The 20,245-nt window shown below is 38.8% G+C and overlaps 1 non-coding gene across 1 annotated transcript; it reads right to left on the bottom strand.

The window, feature by feature from the left end:
- Positions 1-19,604: 19,604 nt before the first annotated feature.
- Trnag-ucc (transfer RNA glycine (anticodon UCC)) lies at positions 19,605-19,676 on the bottom strand. The gene has a single exon. It is a non-coding gene; the product is annotated as a tRNA-Gly (tRNA).
- Between the last annotated feature and the right edge of the window lie 569 nt (positions 19,677-20,245).

Consider the following 20,245-nt stretch of genomic DNA (forward strand, 5'->3'; position numbering starts at 1 on the left):
AAAGGACCTCTGTCATGGAGAATGATTGAGTACAATACACAGAGAGAGAGGTGAGGACATCGTCCTCCGCCATTCTAAACCTGGGTTTTCTCTGTTGACCTTATTTGAGAACAATTACAAGATCTCCATCAAGTGAAAACATTGCCAACTACCTTCAGCATCCTATTGGATTTAAAATCAACCCAAAGAATTCAGTTTGGAATTGACTTCACCTTTTTTATGTATAAGACCCTGTTACCATCAAACTCATGCCTCCTCTTCTGTCACAGGGAAAGATTGGGAGAAATAAGCTGGTTTACATCTCCACCTCACAACTGATTGCCTATTAGAGCTCACTGAACAAGTTTCAGCTCTAAAACCTATTAAACAATATTGTAGGAAAAGTTTCTTCATAAATTCTTCTCTGAGTATATACTAAAGTTGGATTGATTTGAAATGGGATCACAGAAGGCATATTTTTCTTACAAGATGAACATTCTGATGGCTGCTTCATCAAGGATGGTCACTTTTTGAGTTGAAATTGGAATGTGGGCTCACAGATCACTGTTTCAGTCAAGTGTGGTACCTCACACTTCGAATCTCAGACTCTTGAGTATGACCCTATCTTAAAACCAAAAGAAAGAAGAATAAGGAGGAGGAAAAAGAGAAGAGGGATAATGAGGAAGTGAAGGAAGAGGAGAGGAGGAGAAAGAGAAGAGGGAGGAAGAGGAGGTGAATGAAGAGGAGAGGAGAAAAAAAGGGGAGGAAGAGGAAAGGACGAGGAAAAGTGGGGGAGAGGAGATAGCATAATGTTAACAATGAAGTTGACCCAGTAGCATATACATGAGGGATGATTTCATAAAACATAAGATATTTACCTTACACATAAAAAGAACTTTCTACAAATGTTACTTAATTTTATACCTCCCTTCAAAACTGCAAGAACGAAATATTAATCATCTCTTCTAAAGGCAGTTATCATACCCCATGATATGTGTCATTTTTCTGCCTGGAAGTCAATCACATTAAAAGACTTTTAATAAGAGTATATGCAAATCAGATAACCATCAATCATGATAAATTTTAACTACTCTTCATGTTCTTGGACTTTAGCATAACTTCACTGAGTGTTTAGAGAGGAAGAAAAGTTGTAGAATTTAAAGACCTCAGTTTTTCTATGTGTTTTCTATATTGAATCCAGCTGCTTGATCATCTTCCAATCAGTGGAACACAATTATTTAGATTTGATGGTAACACAAACATACCGTTTATAAGGATCATCATAACCAATGATGACTTTAGTATAAAATGAAATAATTCTTTGTGCTCATGATAATCTCCAGGCCATCATTCTTTAATGTCCCTTTAAATTTACATTTTCTTTATATCTCAGCTTCTGTAGTCTTTCCAAATTGTGAAGTCCTACGTGTCTGATAAACACAATTAAGCAGCATATATAATAACTAGAATTGTGCTACAAAGAAGAGCAAATTAATTATCTTCTCTATTAACCTGAAAGAGCTGATTTCCTTGAATTACACATACCTAATTTGTTTTAACCTATACTTGTTTGAAAATCTCTTGAACAAAAATTTTAAAGTTTAAGTTAAATATCTCCATTAAGTAAAACTTTTGTATCTTAATACCTGATGATAAGGTGTATAGTTCTCAAGCCTTTGACAACAGTGACATGCAGCTATTGAAGTTAGATGGAGTAGAAAGCTCAGAGAAAATTATCATTACAAATATGATTCCATATGTCTAGTATACTGTATCTAACTAATGGATGTTTCCACTGAAAATGTCATTTCTTTTTCGCTCTTTTTTTTTTATTCCATAACTTACCTTTTGTTCTTTAAAGGTAATATGGTTTAGTCTCCTCCTGGATCTCCTCGATGGTGTGATTTAGGTGTGCCTTTGCTTATGGATAAAGATAACATGGACTCAGAGTCCAACACACCACCCCACAATTACTCCTAGTCATAATAGTCACCATTATTTATTTATGTTCCTGTCAGTGTGTCCATAATTTTGAAAAATGCCTTAAATCTGTTTTGGAGTAAGACATAAGAAAGGCAAGCATGCATATCCAGCATCCTATTTACGACTTTAATAAGTCTGGTCTGTCTTTCCTTTGATTGAGATGGAGAAGTTAATGTTTATTCAACAGTTAATTGGCTCACTAGTCATTACCTGCTCTCTATCAGACACTGCTAATACAAAAAGGAGGACTCTTACCTCTGTGAATAAAGGACTTGCAAGGCAAAAGTGTAAACAGATCTCTCACAAAATACACCTATAATTAAAACACAGGTGTATGTGGGTACAGAAAATTTAACATATTAGAACAGCAGAGAGGATAGATATAAAATAGACCCAGCTAGAACTTGTAACCTACCTCTGGCAGCCAGTCTTTACATCTTCTCTAAATAGTCTAACTGGTTCTTGAGCCTGTGCTGATATTTCAGACTCAAACCACTAACAAGAAATGCTGCTAAAGTCTGCATGGGAACGGCTACAGAACCATGGAGCATTTAGGGAAATGTGCAACAATCTTTTGAGAAGGATTTTACAGAGCAAAGTGGTTTTGTTTTTTTGTTTTTTTGTTTGTTTGTCTGTTTGTTTGTTTGCTTTGTTTAGGGAGAAGTTGGGAAGCAATTGAAATTATGGCAGGTCTTCTCTATTACAATCAAAGTTTTAATTTTACATTTTAAAGGGAGCCATGAAAGAATCGGGGAGCAATATGATCATCTTGGTAGACGTAAAGAGCAACTGTAGATGTAGGGAAAGACATAAAGAGTTGTTTGAAACGATTGGAACTGCAAGAAGTCTAGATATTTTGTTCTTTCACCTTATGGGTGTGATGGGGAAAAGAAAGATGCTATTAACAAATTTGTAGCTCTCTCTGAAAGTAGAGAAGGAAGTCAGGCCAGCGTCAGCTTTTCCTTATGAGTGAAGAGTCGCTCCTCACCATTTGATGAATTTTCTAAGATTGAACCCAGCAGTGAAACGTGGCTGATTGTCCCATCTGGCACTAGACCAGTGCCTAACCTGGGGGCGCGATAGAAAGTGATAATGAGAAATACTGGAAAGAATTTGTTCATTAATGTCCCCTGGAGACACTTGTACATGTTGAAAATGAGCTCTGTGAGAAAAAGCAACTTGATTTGGACAATGGATGTGCTTATTCAAGTGTTTCTCTGAATGTGCCTGGGCCCTAAGACTGGAGACTGGCTGTGACTTTTACTCTGGAGTATAAAAAAAACAAAAACAAAAACAAAAAAAAAAAACAACCTTGTCAGCATATAGATTCATCTCTATGAATGAAGGACAAGAGACATCACCAATCCATGGTTGTGGTGGAATCATATGATCACAGATTGACTAGCGCAAGGGACCTGTTACTCTTAGAAGCCCAATTATAAGCCATGCCTACTGACAATAGGCAAAAGTCCCTGTTTCCTAGACAATTAAGTTCTCCATATATTAAACTGCCATACTGTGTATATGGTAGTCAGTGTAGTCATTTTGACCTAAAACATTAAAAAAAAAGACATAAAGTAATTTTTGCACATATTTTTATTCATCTAGGACAACAGAATCAGCTAAGAAAATAGAATAATATTGTGAGTGATATGGTTTCACACTAAGCATCGCACTAATTTCCCTATGGTTTATTTTTTTGTTCAACTGCCTTAGGCAGTATGTACATTACTTACAATAAACCTGTGCCCTGTGGGCATACCTGTGAGAATTATGAACTCAGAAATTGTCTTACAGGGTATAAAATGTAAAATAGCGTTTAAATACAGAATAGTAGCAAGCAGTACAATACTTATTCTTCCAGCTATGTACTGTTTTCCTTAAGAGGAGGAGTATGCTTAAGGAAGGTTATTTATAGTCCTCTAGTTTGTTCCTGGTTTTGCTTATGTAGCCCAGGAATGTTTCCAACTCAATATGTAGTTGGGAAGATGATCTTAAACTCCTGATCCTCATTTCCACCTGACCAGTACCAGGATTATAGGCCTGCACCACTGTGCTCAGCTAGAGCTCCTGGTGAAATACATTAAAAATATTTACGAACAAAATTTAAACAGGACAAGATATGCATCATTTTGGCTCACAGATTTGCTGTTGATTGCTAGGTCGCTAGATTGAGTGAACAAAATATGTGAAACTGGCTTGTGTTAGAGACCAGGTCTGCTTTAGGTCCATTTGGATTCCAACCCAGTTATTTATTTATTTATTATTTTTTAGATGTAGAAGAGAGATCTTACAATCAAAAAATTCCAACCATGACAGCATCTCTGAAAATGTTAAATGTATACCATAGCATGATTTTAGGTACCCACACTTTGAGACACAGAAGCATAAATATAGTAAGTCATAAGAACATTGTTCATGAGTCTGGTAAAGGTCCCATTTTAGGAATTACCTGAATTTTCTTCTATAGAGAAGTGCACATGGGAACTTTTGAGATAATCCGCATGTTCAGCTCGGGAAGGAGGCCAGTGGTTCACTGTTAAGCAAATATATACAAGTTGTTCAAAGATATGCATACAGTTTTGGTTTTTGTTTGAAACACAAAAACTGCCAGGCCTTGTTAACTGTAGTGGTTGATATATTTGGCATTTTGTTTCTTGATAAACTTCTACGCTGTTTGATTATTTTTTGTAGAAAAAATAAAATATTATTCTTGTAATTTAAAGACAAGCAAAGGAGAGCCATCAGATTTGGTTCTGCCTCCATGTCATATGGTCACCTAGACAGAAAACTTCCCTGGTACTCTTGACAGTTTTTTTGATTCATTTGGCTCTGGAATTTCAGCTAATACAAGCTAAAATTTCTGATGCCACCCAAGGGACATGACCTGACACACCAAGATTTTTTTAAAGCATTTGCATAAATCTCTGTGAACTGAAACTATTAATTTTCACATAGTCATGGTGTCAGGCAAAGCCACAGAAATTTTAAAGTCATCCTTGGGTGTGGTTAGATTTTCTTTCCTAAGACTTCTTACTGCCTCCCCTCCCACTCCCACCCCCTTCTGGTATTAGCAGATAAAGCTGGAATGCAGAGCAAGCCTTGATTTTTATAGGAGATGAGCAAGAATTGGTGATTACAAACACATGATCAGCAATGGTATCAAGCATCTTAGCATGGATGTGTCATTTGTAAAAGCAAATATCGCTCTGCACATATCAGTACACATATCAAATCTAAAAGAACTCCCTCAATTTCACACCCAACCTAGATTTGCTTAAACTGTTGACTTAAAAAAAATAACCTTGGAAGAATAATAGAGAATAAGAGAGAGAATCCAGCTGCCTCATGAAAGTTAGATACATAAATGAAAAAATTCATTTCTAAGTGAAAATGTAAAAATCTGCAAGGTTTAAGCATTATGTAGGTGTGAAGCTGCCATTTACTGTATTTTGCCTCCTGTCAACTGAGAATCAAGGATGTATAAAACTTGTTTTCTCAAAATCATGTCAATCAGTAATCAGTGTGTGTGTGTGTATGTATATGTATGTATATATATATATATCCATATACATATATATGGATATATATATGGGAAAGAGAAGGGAATGGAGGGAGTGAGGGAAGAAGAGAGAGAGAGAGAGAGAGAGAGAGAGAGAGAGAGAGAGAGAGAGAGAGAACTCTTGCTTTCTGCCTACTTCTCAGGTTTTCTTTACTGGATTCCTACTTTCTGTTGTCCCCATGTCCCTGTTGCTAACCTTAAAATCCTCAGATTGTTTTGAAAATGCTGGAAGTAACCAAAAGGAGCGCAGAATATATGTTGGCAGGCAAACAGCAAGCTGGAACCAGAGGATACTTAAGAGAGATTGAGAGTCAGATCTTCAATCTTCTCTGATCTTCACTCCTTGTATTTTAATTTTTTAAAATCGTTTTAAAACAATGGTGCTTTAAGGTTTATAGGAGAGTGCCAAAACCTGTGCCTTGTCAGGTGAGGCATTGTCAGATGCCTCAGAGGCCTGTCTCCCTCATGCCTCTTAACACAAAGGGCACGCCTGCATTCCTCCCTAAACAGCTTACCATGAGTTGTCATGGAGTCTTGTCATCTGGATATTTGATGGGACATATTTAAATGATCTCCCATCTGAGACATGTTACCTTGAAATTAAGAATCACTTCCATGTCAGAAGTCAGAGGTCTTATATCTGTTTTTTTAAAGGGAACATAACATTAAGAAAAATCAGAATTCTGTTTATTAAATCCTGGACTTCACAGGCCAGAGAATTGCTTTTGATTGGCACCTTAGCAAGAAGTATCATTTCATACTGAAAGCACCATTAGAGCATGGAACTGCTGGGAATCAAGAACAAAGGGTTTCTAGAAACTTACTGTCCACTCCACCACCTTAGCTTTATAGATAAGAAAACTGAAATGCAGAATGCATCCGACTTAACTTTTTAGGGCCCTAAAAATAGTTTTTCATAAATATGTATTACAATAAGTGAGATCTTTTTATGTTTTTGCAATTTTTTGGAAATTTAACTTTATCCTTAAAATTGGTTGTCCTAACAGAAACTCAATGTGTGAGCTCCTATTATGTATTCAGTGTATACTGTGCACCTCACTGGAACATTCTGAAAATTTAGGTCTGGAAATGAAGGGTGCAGAGGCTATGAATGGTTATTTGATGATGAGACTTGTGTGGTCATTTGATTGTAAGAGGTGAAGGGCCACACAACCTCTCTGAGTGGGGAGGTATGTGTGTTTGTAGGATAGTGACCATGGCAATTACTGCTTAGAAGTTAGGGGCTGATCAGAAGACACTGAAAAACTCTGTGAAGAAATAACATGGCCCAAAACATGAGAAATTAAAAATTGAGGGTGGGGGATAAACACACATTAGATTTCTAACTGGATGTGGAATCAGTTATAAGAAACTTAACAGACAATATTCCAAGGCATTTATATTTATAATGTTTATTTTTTTAAAGGCAGAAGTTCATCAAAAACAATTATGCTTAACCTAGATATGATACCCTAAGCATTATTTCCACATAATTAATATGTGCTGTTTTATTGTGTTGACAGGAAAAAAAACTACTCTGACAAAGTTATTTCTGATGCATTGAGTTTAACATTAGGTTAGAAACCTCAGTGTGGACCACACATCCTCTTATATACAGCTAGGCACTCACAAATTCATTCCAGCTCAGTGGAAGCTGAAACTTAGGGTATAAGAGTGTGTTAATACCTTTGTAACTGGGACAAAATAACCCTAGGCAAATACATCTGCCACTTACCGTCCAAGACAAACCTTCAGTTAATTGAGTTTACAGTTTTGTGCTCTCTTTTTATTCTTCTCTTAACACAATGTTCACTTTCCGTGCCAATGATGAAGAGGGGCAACTAAAAGCCATGTACAAAACAAACTTCCGCTGGCAATGTTTGCAGAGCTGCTTGGGGTAAGCAGGCCAGCTCACCGGGCTCTTAAATCATCATTTATCTGCCCCCGTCTTTGAGCCCTGCTTTCTGTGCTGCCATAAGCGATTCTTAATTTCCATCAATACGCTTCCATTTCAAGTACAGCCAGTTTGCATTACCAGTGAAAGTGCTGAGACCCATACTTCATACAGAAGCTGGATATTCCAGAATATATATATAGGAAAATGATTTAGATTGGAATAAACTCAGCTATTATGGACCAGGTAGGAATCACATCTGTAAACTGGCTTGGTATGTGTTGTCCCTCTGGGTGAAGAATCTTTGAGTCTTACTGGTCTATACTGGGTAAGATGGTACTTTTTCTGCCCCAAATGGCTTATCCTCTTCCATCAAACATAAACACCATTCATTTTGCTTATGACCCATCTAGAGCAAACTCTGCTTCCTGGGAGAGTAAAGATGCTTATTAAAACTTGAAGAATTACCTTGAAAATTCACTGAAGGTTTTACATCAATGCTAGAGAAAAATACCTTTCTTCCAAACCATAATAATCCAAATAAGGACCTAAAAATGTAAAGGTGTTGAAAATGTGTTATGATTTTTTTGTATGAGGCTGGAAAAGATTCATCTGTAGCAAAAGGAAGATGGAAATGACTACCAACTTGTGTTGATCGTCATAAATTACCAGATGAGGATTACCACTACAATAATGAGTGTGATTTACAAAGAATGCTTTTTAAAACATGGTAGACATTCATTCGTGCTTTTAGGAATAATCTAACTAACTCACTGATTTGAGTCAAATTTTAGAAGTGTTGCTCCTTAGAATACTGCCTGAATCTCATGGTCAAAAATACATGTTCCATGAAGAAGATAAGTCATTGCCAATCGGTTAAGAAGTGGTAGGAGGGTGGAGGGGATCACTTGCTTAACACATCTAACCTAAGAAGCTATCCAAACTCTTCACAAGTATTTTAAACACCATTTTTCTTAGGTGGAGTGAGTCCCTTCCTACCACTAATGCTACACAATCACAGATGTTTGTTATTGGGACTATCCCATCAGAGTTGTGCCAAAACAAACAAGAATATATACGTTAGCTACTGACAAGTGAAGTAGGTAGCAATAAAGTGACTGAGTGGCCTGAGACACACTAAAGAACACTGGAGAATAGCAAGGAAACATGATTTGTAACCTGCCAGGATCTTATCCATGAAGGTGGTGGTGGCATTGGAATGAGTAGGACAAAGGACAAGATGTGAGGCCAACAACACCAAACTCCATATGGATCTGAAGTCTGTAGCAATAAAAGAAAGAGGAAAAAGACTGTATAAAGGCATTAGACAAAGACTTTGTTCATCAAACTCCCTTGTTTTTTTTTTTTAATCAAATAACTGGTGGTGGCACAGTGCTTCATAAGTTTGCTCTAAGAGTGAAACATTTCATCTTGCAGGGAAGATCTTGAAGCAGAAAGCTAAACACCACAAAATAGCTTCAGGAAGTCCCTGAAACTGACCAAATTCACTAGGACTTGCTCTTCCTGAGTAAACAATAAAAGCAGAGAGTCCCTCTCAAGATGAAATGAAACTAAGCTGCAAAGAAGACTCTGAGACTAATTGCTTGGAAGAAGGGAAAACCATCAGAGCTGCCTGAAAGAGGTTTAAACAAACTGAGGCACCTGGAAAGGACACCTTGTTGATTACAGGTTGCACAGGGTGCTCCATCCCAGATTTTGTGAGCTGTCACCGATGCTGGGTAGATTTTGGTGATGCAGATGTCTTTGAATCATTTCTGCTCTTGTAAGTAACCCCTCACCATATTCCCATAAGTAACCCCAATAAAACTCACTGGTTCACCAAGCTGGACTTTGGTATTATCCATACTTTGGTCTATAGTGGATTTCCTGTTTGAGTGAATAGACAGTGTGTTACATCTCCCCAGGAAAAGTTTTTTCACACAAAATAGGGTTTAGGGATACATTTGATGTGGGTCATTGGGAGCCAATTTCCTGACTTTATTACTGATTATAACTAGATTTTAAAATAACTAGCAGCTCAGAACTATTAGAGTCTTTTAATGAGTGCAGACAAAAGGAATAAGTTACACACCTTTGATTAATATGCCAAAATGAGAGACCTGTGTAGCTTTCTGGTTTTTTTCTCACTTTCTAATTAACTCCTAATATAACTTAGTATTTTGATTGCCATATCATTTTATACCTATGCTGCTAAATCAGCTAATTTATTTATTTATTGAACATTATTAAAACAACTTCACTATTATATATTTCTGTGTTATAGACCACTTAAAAATTAGGAGAAAATGTAACTCTTAGATTTTATTGTTTATGAGCCGGGTTTTTATTTACTGTATTTTAATGTATAAAGTGTACAAATTGTGTAAAGTAAACTGTGTTGTTATGACATTTGTAAACATGTATTTTGTGTGCACTCATCGTCTCTCCACTTATGGTTTCCTGTTCCCCTTGCTCCTCTCTCATTTCATCATTTCTAGTAATCCCCATTGAACTTTCATGTGACCCCTCCAGATTCCACACATTACAGAAAAACTTGCCTTTTGTCTTTTTGATACAGGCTTATCTCATGGAATACGATCATCTCCCCTTGGATCATTTTTCCTGAAAATAACAATATTTTATTTTTATTTATAGATGAGATAATTCTGTGTGTGTGTGTGTGTGTGTGTGTGTGTGTGTGTGTGTACCACACTTTATGTCTTTGTCTGTTTGTGGGTACCTACGCTGATTCTATAACATGGTTATTGTAAATAATACCACAATAAACATGGATTTCCACATGTCTTTATCATAAACTCACCTTAATATGCTAAAGTGGTATAAGCTAGGTCTACAGTTTTAGCTAAGATATAGTATAATGAATTGACAAATGTAGAGAACTCATCATGTTAAAAATATTTCCAGGTTCTAAAATTCACCGAAGTAGGGCAACTGTTCCTTTTTTAATTTGTGATCCTTGATTCACTCCTCCTTTTTCTTGATAGGTAAACTAGCAAAGATAACCAACAACCACACAAATTCTGAGGTTCTGCTGTCATTGTGGAAATTGTCCCTTTGAGGAAATCTGATAGGACGGAGCATTTCAGAAAGTTTCAAGTTGAGCAAGTGAAGAGACCAAAATGGGCAGAATGCTTTGATTGTGAACACAAGATAAAAAAGGTGAGTGTCGAACCCGTGCAATGCAGAACCTTCCTGTGCTAGCTGGCTAGTTTTATATCAACTCAATACAAGGTAGAGTCATTGGAGAGGAGAAAAGCTCAACTGAGAAGATGCCTCAGTAAGATGAGAATGTAGGCAGGCTTGTAGGAGGTTTTATTAATTAGTGATTTTTGTGGGAGGGCCCAGCCCATGTGGGTAGTGCCATCCTTGGATTGGTAGTCCTGGGATCTATAAGAAAGCATGCTGAGCAAGCCATGGAGATCAAGCCAGTAAGCAGCACTCCCCCATGGCATCTGCATCAGCCTCTGCCTCCAAGTTCTTGCCCTTATTTGACTGCCTGTCCTGACTTCCTTCAATAATGAACAGTAATGTGTACCTGTAAGCCAAAGAAACCCTTTTTTCCCCAAGTTGTTTTGCTCATGGTATTTTTGTCACAGTAATAGTCACTCTAACTAGGACACTTTCCTAAAACCGGGGAGAAGCTGGAGGTAGGAGACAGCAGGTCCCCCACTCCCTCCCATGGATCTCAAGGCCTTTTGCAGTTCTCAGAGTTGAGAGACATTTGGGATTCTTGGGTTTTGAGCTGATGGCTTGGTTTCTTCACTCTAAGCCCTATCTCCCTTCTATTTTCAAATCCTTCATCAATATTCATATTGAAAAAAATCCCCAAGATTGTTCTAGGTATGAAAAGAAAATTGAAGTAACTTTTTATTTAACAAAAGAGGGAGTGGTTGAATCAAGCACTATCAAATATTAGAGAAAATCCACTTCTAACCCTAGGTACTGTGGACTGTGACATACATAGAAAGAGATTTTACACTGAGCTACCAAAGACTACCTTTATCATCACTTTCATTCACTCAAAAACCACAAACATATGTGACTCCCCTGCCACACATATTTTTCTAATCTTTTCTTTCTCCAGTTTCAAACTGTCTTGCCTGGAGTCCTGCAAACCAGTTCAGGAAATGGAGAACAAAGGACTGACGAGCTAAGCTGCTTCAGTTTCTTTAGAAATAAGTTGTCAGAACTCGTCACTATTTAGCTAGCCTCACCTGCCCAAACACCAACTTATATAAACTAACAGTACCTACAACAAAAGGCGTTTCAAACACAAGTGTTTAATAAGCCCCGAAAATGACAGAGAATTAGGCATATGGCTGCTTAGGCTGACCAAATACTCACATGTTATTATAAGCCTGTAATTTAGCTTTCAGTGTACGTACCTGAGTGTTAGGATAGAACAGGTGAGCCGGGGAGATCTCACACGTCTGAGCCAGATTATGTTGCTAATACAGGGTGCTTACATTTGCTATTCTTGCTCAGCCTTCGAATATGCATGGAAAAAAATTAAATACCAGAGATTCTTTTGCTATCAGGTACTCCAGAAGAAATGTAAATTACTATCTGTCATAAAGTTGCGGAGAATGAATTAAAGTCATTAATGCTAACGTTATTCACAAAATGTAACACTGGTTCCAAAGTGGAAACTCAATCAATAGAACACAATAAATCAACTACCATTCAGTCCAGGAAGCCACCGATAGGTGTCTGGTTCACTTTAAAGGGATTTGGGATAAGACAGCAGTGTAGGATAGTTCAACACATTTTTCACATTTTTGAGTAAAAATAGATAAAATGTCTAATTTCAGGCTCTGAACAGAATGTGTTTTAATGCAATTTCCTTGAAAATTGCTGTTTCTTGAACACCTCTGAATATATACTCAGCATGACTTGATTACCACTGGTTCCCTGGCTTGTATTTTAGTCAGTGAAAGTGAAAGGAAAGAGAGAAAGAAAGAAAGAAAGAAAGAAAGAAAGAAAGAAAGAAAACCTATCTTCTTTGTCTTCACACCAAAAAGGGGAAGGCAATACCTACACTGTTAGCAAGGTATTTGGCCCTAGAATTGATAAGACACAGAAGAAGTTGCTCTGTAAAACCAGGTTACAGAGTGTCATGTTGTCTAAGGCATCACACCTCTGAGATCTGCTATAACCTTGGCTGTTTCTTTTGTTTTTCACATTTCAGTCCAGCATCAATCATAATTTTCTACTATCTCTCCCTTCTCTATGTATCCTGTGTATTTCCCTTTCAGAGTCTTCTTGAATTAACTGAGGAATAAAACTATATGATGTAGTCTTATTATAAGCAGAAGAAAATGAAGATGATCTAATGAGATAAATCACAGAAGGTTAATAGCTTTTTTAAAATCAATCTCCCTTCAAAGGGAAAGGCTAAATGGCTTAGTGGATGAAGTGTCAGCCCCTCACCTCTATGACCATAGTTCAAGTCTAAACTATGAAACTGTAAGCGACATGTTTACCAGGTGGAGATCAGTCTCTAGTGGACAAAATTCTGCACTGCATGAACTGGAGATCCTGGCAGCTCTGCCCTGCACCCCTCAGTCCAGTCAGTAGGCTGATGTGTATCTTGCTCCCAGCCCTTCCTGTCTCTTTGGCAACAGCCCAAGTGGAGGCTCACATCACTGTCAGGAAGCCATGACTGTTTTCCAAAGTGCCTCAAATAGCAGTAGGGCTGTGAAGTCTCTGGAAGCTGCTGCTCACCAATCCTGACCTCTCAGCTGTCACCGGAATAACATGACCTCCCACACCTGTAAACTGCATGACACCTTTTCCTGTCAATTAACAAAGTAGGACACACAAAATAGATGACTTGGCTATTCAGACTAGCTAAGGACTCACCAGAGGATGATCACTAATATAGTAGGCAAAATTCAGTAACTAAATTACGACATCTATAGAAATTGAAAAGGTATAAATACAGCCACATCTATTCGCTTGTATTAATGTACCTGAAAGTGTGTGTGGTTGCATTTTAACAGATGCAAGTCAGAACTATTCATTTACCTACATGTCACATCTCTCTGCTGGTCATTAAATAGGCTCCCTTACATTTATCGCTTAGTAGTGTGCTTATCAGCTTTCTTCATTAATTATATTGCACTGTTTTGAGTCTCTAACAAAGATACAAACTGTGTGCCGAATGCATACACATAGCACAAGTAGCTGTTATTTAAGCACATTGCAATCAGCTCAATTTTATTGATAAAATAATCTAAGTGCAGTGTCCAACTGAAATCAGCATTTTAGTAGCCTGTTCTATGATAACATATTCTTTGCTTATGCACTGTGTAATAAATAATAAATAAAATACACAGAAGAAGTAGCTGTGTATATTTGAACAGTGGACAATTAAATGTGTAAGAAAAGTTTATGCATAGCATCCAACCAAGATGCTGATGCATCCACCGGACTTCCATATTCCTCCAAACTGATTTATTTATGACTGTTGCCTACCTACTGATAATTCCAAACACCTGCAAATCCCTTTGTTACAATTAAAGCAGCCCCTAGCCCAACCCCAGGCTGATAAATGGCTCTGTAATTTCTGGGGAAATATGCTAAAGGTCACGAGTTAATACATCCTTGGGTACTTTCTCTTCCCATCCTTTCCTTCCCAAACAGCAGAAAAGCTGTGTTGTTTTATTCCCATGCTTTTGTAATGTCCATTCAGAATGAAATTAGAGAGTACATTTGCAAAAGAGCATGTGTGTGTACACACAGAAAAATCCACATGTATTCGATATAGTCTATTACTAAAATTATACAATTGCCTTGTGAGAAATTTCATACAAAAAAAATCTTTCCTTAATAATCCATGAATATCACTGTCTGACTCAAGTATTATTATGCCTTTTAAAATTAAACTATCCACAAAACATGCATTTACTTTCTGCTATACAAAATGCTAATAATGCTTTTAGAATGGTCTTTAAAAAGTCTAATTATATCATTTAAAAACTGAGAGACCAAAGGGCAGGCTAAATTCTCCTAATATAAATCAGACTTTTTTTATTTCAATGACTTTAAAAACCTCAAATGCAGTAATTTTAATAGCAATGAAAGAATGAATAAGTCATAACTCCACCTGATCACATAACTGTCTATAACTGTTATTAAATGCTCCAAAATAAGTGAACTCATTATGTTTCCGCACTGCTTTTAGCTAATCTAAGATTCGGCTCACTTAATCATAGAGAAGACTTCAGTGCAGCTTTAGACCCTCAGCAAGGTCACCTCAATGTCTTTTCTCTGTTCCATACTGATCATTTAAGAACAGAACTCTGACCTGAAACCGATGCTATCTCTTGCAAGCTCTAAGGTTGAAGCCCCCAAAGCTGCATTTCAGACAGACATTTGCACAGCTTTTATCCTGTAATCATCTCTGCTGCAAACTATGTGGGTACCTTTTTCGACAAAGGAGATGGCAATCAGAATTTTAAATGCTGTGTACCCAGTGAAACTACTTCTTGCATGATATTTACAAAGTCAGAATTCATAATTTTCAAAACACAGCATCCATCCACAAACATGTTATTAAGTTCTGATTGGCCTTATGTTACAGTGACTAAGGACTATTTGACTCCATATTGTTGTCAGGCTGTCTTAGTTAGGGTTTTACTGCTGTGGACAGACACCATAACCAAGGCAACTCTTATAAGGACAACATTTAATTGGGGCTGGCTTATAGGTTCAGAGGTTCAGTCCATGAACATCAAGGCAACATCCAGGCAAGGTACAAGAGAAGCTGAGAGTTCTACATCTTCATCTGAAGGCTGCCACCAAAATACTGACTTCCAGGCAGCTAGGATGAGGGTCTTAAAGCCCACACCCACAGTGACACACCTACTCCAACAAGGGCACTCCTACTGCAACAGGGCCACACCCTCTAATAGTGCTATTCCCTGGGCCGAGCATATACAAACCATCATACAGGCCATAAGGAAACTTGATATGGAGAATTTACCCAGTGAACCAATTGTTTTGGTTCCTTCCATGCAGTTATGGAGCTATAAGAAGCATGGTCCTGATCTTGCTCTCCTCCTATCCTGTACCAGAGGGGGTGGAGGGAGTTAATTCCTAGTGTTCTTCATACCCTACACATTTGTTAAACCACAAATGTAGATTAGGTCTTGGGTGGGTGGGAGAGTACCCTCATAGAAGCAGGGGGAGGGTTGATAGGATAGGGAGTTTGCATAGGGGAAACCGGGAAAGAGGATAACATTTGAAATGTAAATAAATAAAATATCCAATAAAATATTATTAGGTCTTGGCTGGGTGGTAGCACATATCTTTAATCCTAGCACTTGGGAGGCAGAGGCATGAATATCTCTGAGTTTAAGATACAGCCTGGTCTACACAGGGAAAACCTGTTGTGGAAAGAAAAAAAAAAAAAAAGAACATGTCTTAGCATCATTTCTGGTATCAATGAGATGAGAGAAGTTATCCTGCTGGTAAACAAAATAGGCAGAGAACCCAAGAAGAGGAGCATCCTGAGTGAAGACCACAGAAGCAAGAAAGGGCTAAGGAGGCATAAAAAGGAGAGGAGACAAGGCCCAAGAAGAAGCAGAATAGAAAAGACAAGGAAAGACTGAAGAAGATTATTAAAATCCAAATAAGGGTCAGGCTGAGACTCAGTTGTAAAGCACTCACCTGGCATGTATGGCATCCTAGTTTAAATCTCTACTCTTTCCTCCCCAAAAGGAAACAATTGACTTGGGGGACACTTTATAGGCCATACAGATAGCTCAGTAGATCGGGCACTTGCCATGAAAGCTTGAGGGAATGAGTTTAAAATCCCCAAAAGCCACATAAAGCCAGATGTGGGAGCACTATTCATCTGTAATCCCATCCTATGGAAAGCAGAGAAAGCAGGATCCCTTGATGTTCCCATGCCAGCTAGCCTGGTGTATAGCAGTGAACAAGAACAAGACCCTGCCCCTAACAAGATGATAGGCAAGGACCAACACTAAGATTGTCGTCTGACCTCCATACACATACATTGCGGTACACATGAGCCCACATTCACAAGCATACTCATCTACAGAAGCACAACACTTTAAGAAGGATATGTATCTTCTGGAAAAATAAACAAATTTTTAAATATTGTGAATTTTTTTCAGTGTTCAATGTCATTCTTGGGCAACTCTGGTTGCTGGGGAGCTTGCTTACGTTTTAGGAGTTGGTGTGTGAGGCTAGATTTTTGTGCTACACAAATCCATCCACTTCTCTACTATGAGAGCACGTAGGGTACCATTCACATGACCAGGCCTGACAAACTTGAATGCCCACACCCGGACCAGCAAACTAGGAACTAAATTGTATTCCTGAACCTTACTCAGAGTCTTCTTGCTTAGAATTTCTTCAGTTTCTTTTTAAAGATGATAGAGCATGGCAGCAAAAATGCCAAGAGAAAAGCACAGAAGGAGGAAACTACACACATGGTATAACTACCTTCCAGTCACCTCAGAACCATGTTTAAAGTCTGGTAATGGCATCAGCTTTGTATTTTCTACGACGTTATTTGTACTTATGGAGACTTCAATTAGGTCTCAACTGTGAGATCACACCTTGGGAAGAATCAAACTCTGCTTGGCACATGTGAAAATTCCAAGTAACACACTACCACTACCATTCCAGCAAACAACTACCAGGAGCAAATTATGAGCCATGCCAGAAGCTAGGATAGGTCAATTACAGCAGAGTAAGACCTTGCTCCAGTTACTGAGAAATATAGACAATAGCTGAAGTCAGTAAAGAAAACCATTATACTCACAAGTGTAATTGAGTTATGAATGTTGATTGGAACCAAGCAGATGACGAAGCCTGCACAAGTATTAAATACTGTGTGCCTTATCTGTTAGTAGTAAGAACATATCAACTTCTCAAAACATGAACGTGTTCCACAGCCAGTAAACTCCACTGAGCCCCAGGTTCCAGAGCTTATATCATGGTTTCACTGTGTAGGCCCAACTGCTTAAACCATTGGCTGGATGACTGGACTCCAACTCCAGCTCCTTCCCTTCCCAAAAGGATGGAATACTTAATTGCTATCAAGAGACCCAAAGTCTCCTGTCATAGAAATAAATAGGCGTTCTAGCATGCCCAACTTCATATGGAGCCATCTAGTAGCCCACAATAGGTCATTTTGCTTCCATCAACCATCAAGTGTGAGGCAAGTGTGTTGTGAATAAGGAAAACACTAATACTAGTCAGAAAATTCCAAGGACTTGGAATCTCCCTCCTGGAAATCAGAGGCAAAGTGCAGTCAGAAGTATTAAGCAACAATTGGTTTAATTTATAATGAATTTACAAAGTGGCTACATGGGAAGAGTGCTGGTAGTCACTAAGAGAAACTCCAAACATATTTTTGCATGACCTGTGCTTGCTAAGAACTCAAAATCTAATTGAGAATGTAAGTTATATACAATTAGTATGTTGTACAGGACTATCTTCCAAGGCAAATTGCCACCATTGTCTGAAGTTCAACTGGGCCTGCTTGCAAGAGATGGTTGCATTGGGGCTTGTTGACTGTTTACCTTCTGTACTAGCTGGTTTTGTGTCAATTTGACAAGCTGGAGTTATCACAGAGAAAAGCACTTCAGTTGAAAAAAAAATGCCTCCATGAGATCCAGCTGTAAGGCATTTTCTCAATTAGTGATCAAGGTGGAAGGGCTCCTGGTGGGTGGTACCATCCCTGGGCTGGTAGTCTTAGGATCTATAAGAAAGAAAGCTGAGCAGGCCAGGGGAAGCAAGCCAGTAAGTAACATCCTTCCATGGCCTCTGCATCAGACGTGTTTCCTGAGCTGCTTGAGTTCCAGTTCTGACTTCCTTTGGTGATGAACAGCAGTGTGGAAGTGTAAGCTGAATAAACCCTTTCCTCCTAACTTGCTTCTTGGTCATGATGTTGTGCAGGAATAGAAACCCTAAGATACCTTCTCTCACAGGAAAGGGTGGAAGTTGTCATGAGACCCTCACCTAAGTCAGCAGTTACTATGCCCAGCTCCTTACATAAAATTTTATCTTAATTGCATGTGTCCTCGGGGTCTTGAGGAGAATATAAAGCATATAGATTGAGTAATGAAGAAAGGAGACTCCATCTATGCAGTCATGGCAAGTTATTACTCATGCTACACTCAGACTACCCAGTATGGCTGATTTAAAGTCATGCATGCTTCTACCAATAAAACCTCACCCATTGCTCTGTAAGCAAGCCTTTGAATTTTGGTGGATCCCAACTTGGTTTGTCATTAAGACAGTGTGATGGGGTATGTATGTTGCCTAGTACTCCCATACATACTCCAGGAGAAAATTCTTACAATATAGTAACAAGACAGATATAAAGAGAGTTTTGGATATGTTTTTCCTCTCTACTCAGCCATTATTTATTTATGAAATCACTGTAAGCAAATCAGAAACACCATCCAGGAAGATAATCAAAGAGGCTCCTTGAGGTTCTCTCTCTCTCTGTCTCTCTCTCTCTCTCTCTCTCTCTCTCTCTCTCTCTCTCTCTCTCTGTGTGTGTGTGTGTGTGTCTACGTCTCTTTCCCACTCTTCCATTCTTCAAGCTCTCATCTATGAATCTGTAATAAATTTATGTCTAAAGCTCACCCTCTGTAGCCTGTGAATTTCATTCTTTAATGAGACAAGAACCTGAAGTGACTTTGGCAGCTAAGAGCCAAGAAAGGCTTCATTATTCTCAAAGACACCCCAAGATTCCCATATGAAATCATCAGCAAGGCACCCTCCTTCCCTTTGATTCTACCCTGGCCTATTGGACAGTGCTGCCCACAATGGGGGCAGATATCCCGGAGTTAATCCTCTATGTACCTGCTGTTGGTATCAGCCTCCAAACTCAGTGACGTCACTTCTAGGCGACCCCCACATCGTTGCCGAGGGAACAGCCCCATGCTCCCAGAATCCACCTGGCTCCCTCACCTTTACCTGGGAGATACTACGTCACTGCCCATATAAAACAGGCAGTACACCGGACTCGCGCCTTCTTTAACCTCTTATCTCTCCCACCTATCTCTCCCCACCTTTGCCCTTTCCCTGAATAAACCTACCCCCCCCTTGGAACCACGTGGTCTGGAGTAGTCTATTCTGTACGGCGGCCGGGTTTTCCTCTCATCTTCCTTTCATTGGTGCATTGGTCGGGAATCGAACCCGGGTCAACTGCTTGGAAGGCAGCTATGCTCACCACTATACCACCAACGCCATAAGACCTGCGAGATTCCAGCTGTGTTGCTTCAGAACCGACGAGGACCAGATGTCCTGAAATGGTCTCCGCCGGTTTGTCCAGAAAGAATACTGCTTTTAAGGAACGTGAGATCTCCAGTTCTAAGATTTTTTGAAAAAAACCCATATAAAAAACAAGATACTCTCTTTTATAACACCCTTTCTTGCCATCCTCCTGGTGTTATTATTTCTAACCAAATTATTAATCAGCTCCTGTTACAGGATTACCAGCCGCTGTCCACAGAGGAACCTGATACACGTATCTACCTAGTGGACCCCGATGGTGAAAGCCAGCTACTCCCCACAATAGACTACGCCCCTACACAGCAGGAAGTAGTTTAAGAGACACTACGCCCCAACTCCCCGTTTCACCATCGACTTCCCCTCCACTTTTCTTCTCTTCTTTATAATAAAAAAAAGGGAGGTATGTTGGTATCAGCCTCCAAACTCAATGACGTCACTTCTAGGCGACCCCCACATCGTTGCCGAGGGAACAGCCCCATGCTCCCAGAATCCACCTGGCTCCCTCACCTTTACCTGGGAGATAC

The sequence above is a fragment of the Arvicanthis niloticus genome, chromosome 2 (genome assembly GCF_011762505.2).
Source record: "Arvicanthis niloticus isolate mArvNil1 chromosome 2, mArvNil1.pat.X, whole genome shotgun sequence".
Classification (NCBI taxonomy): domain Eukaryota; kingdom Metazoa; phylum Chordata; class Mammalia; order Rodentia; family Muridae; genus Arvicanthis; species Arvicanthis niloticus.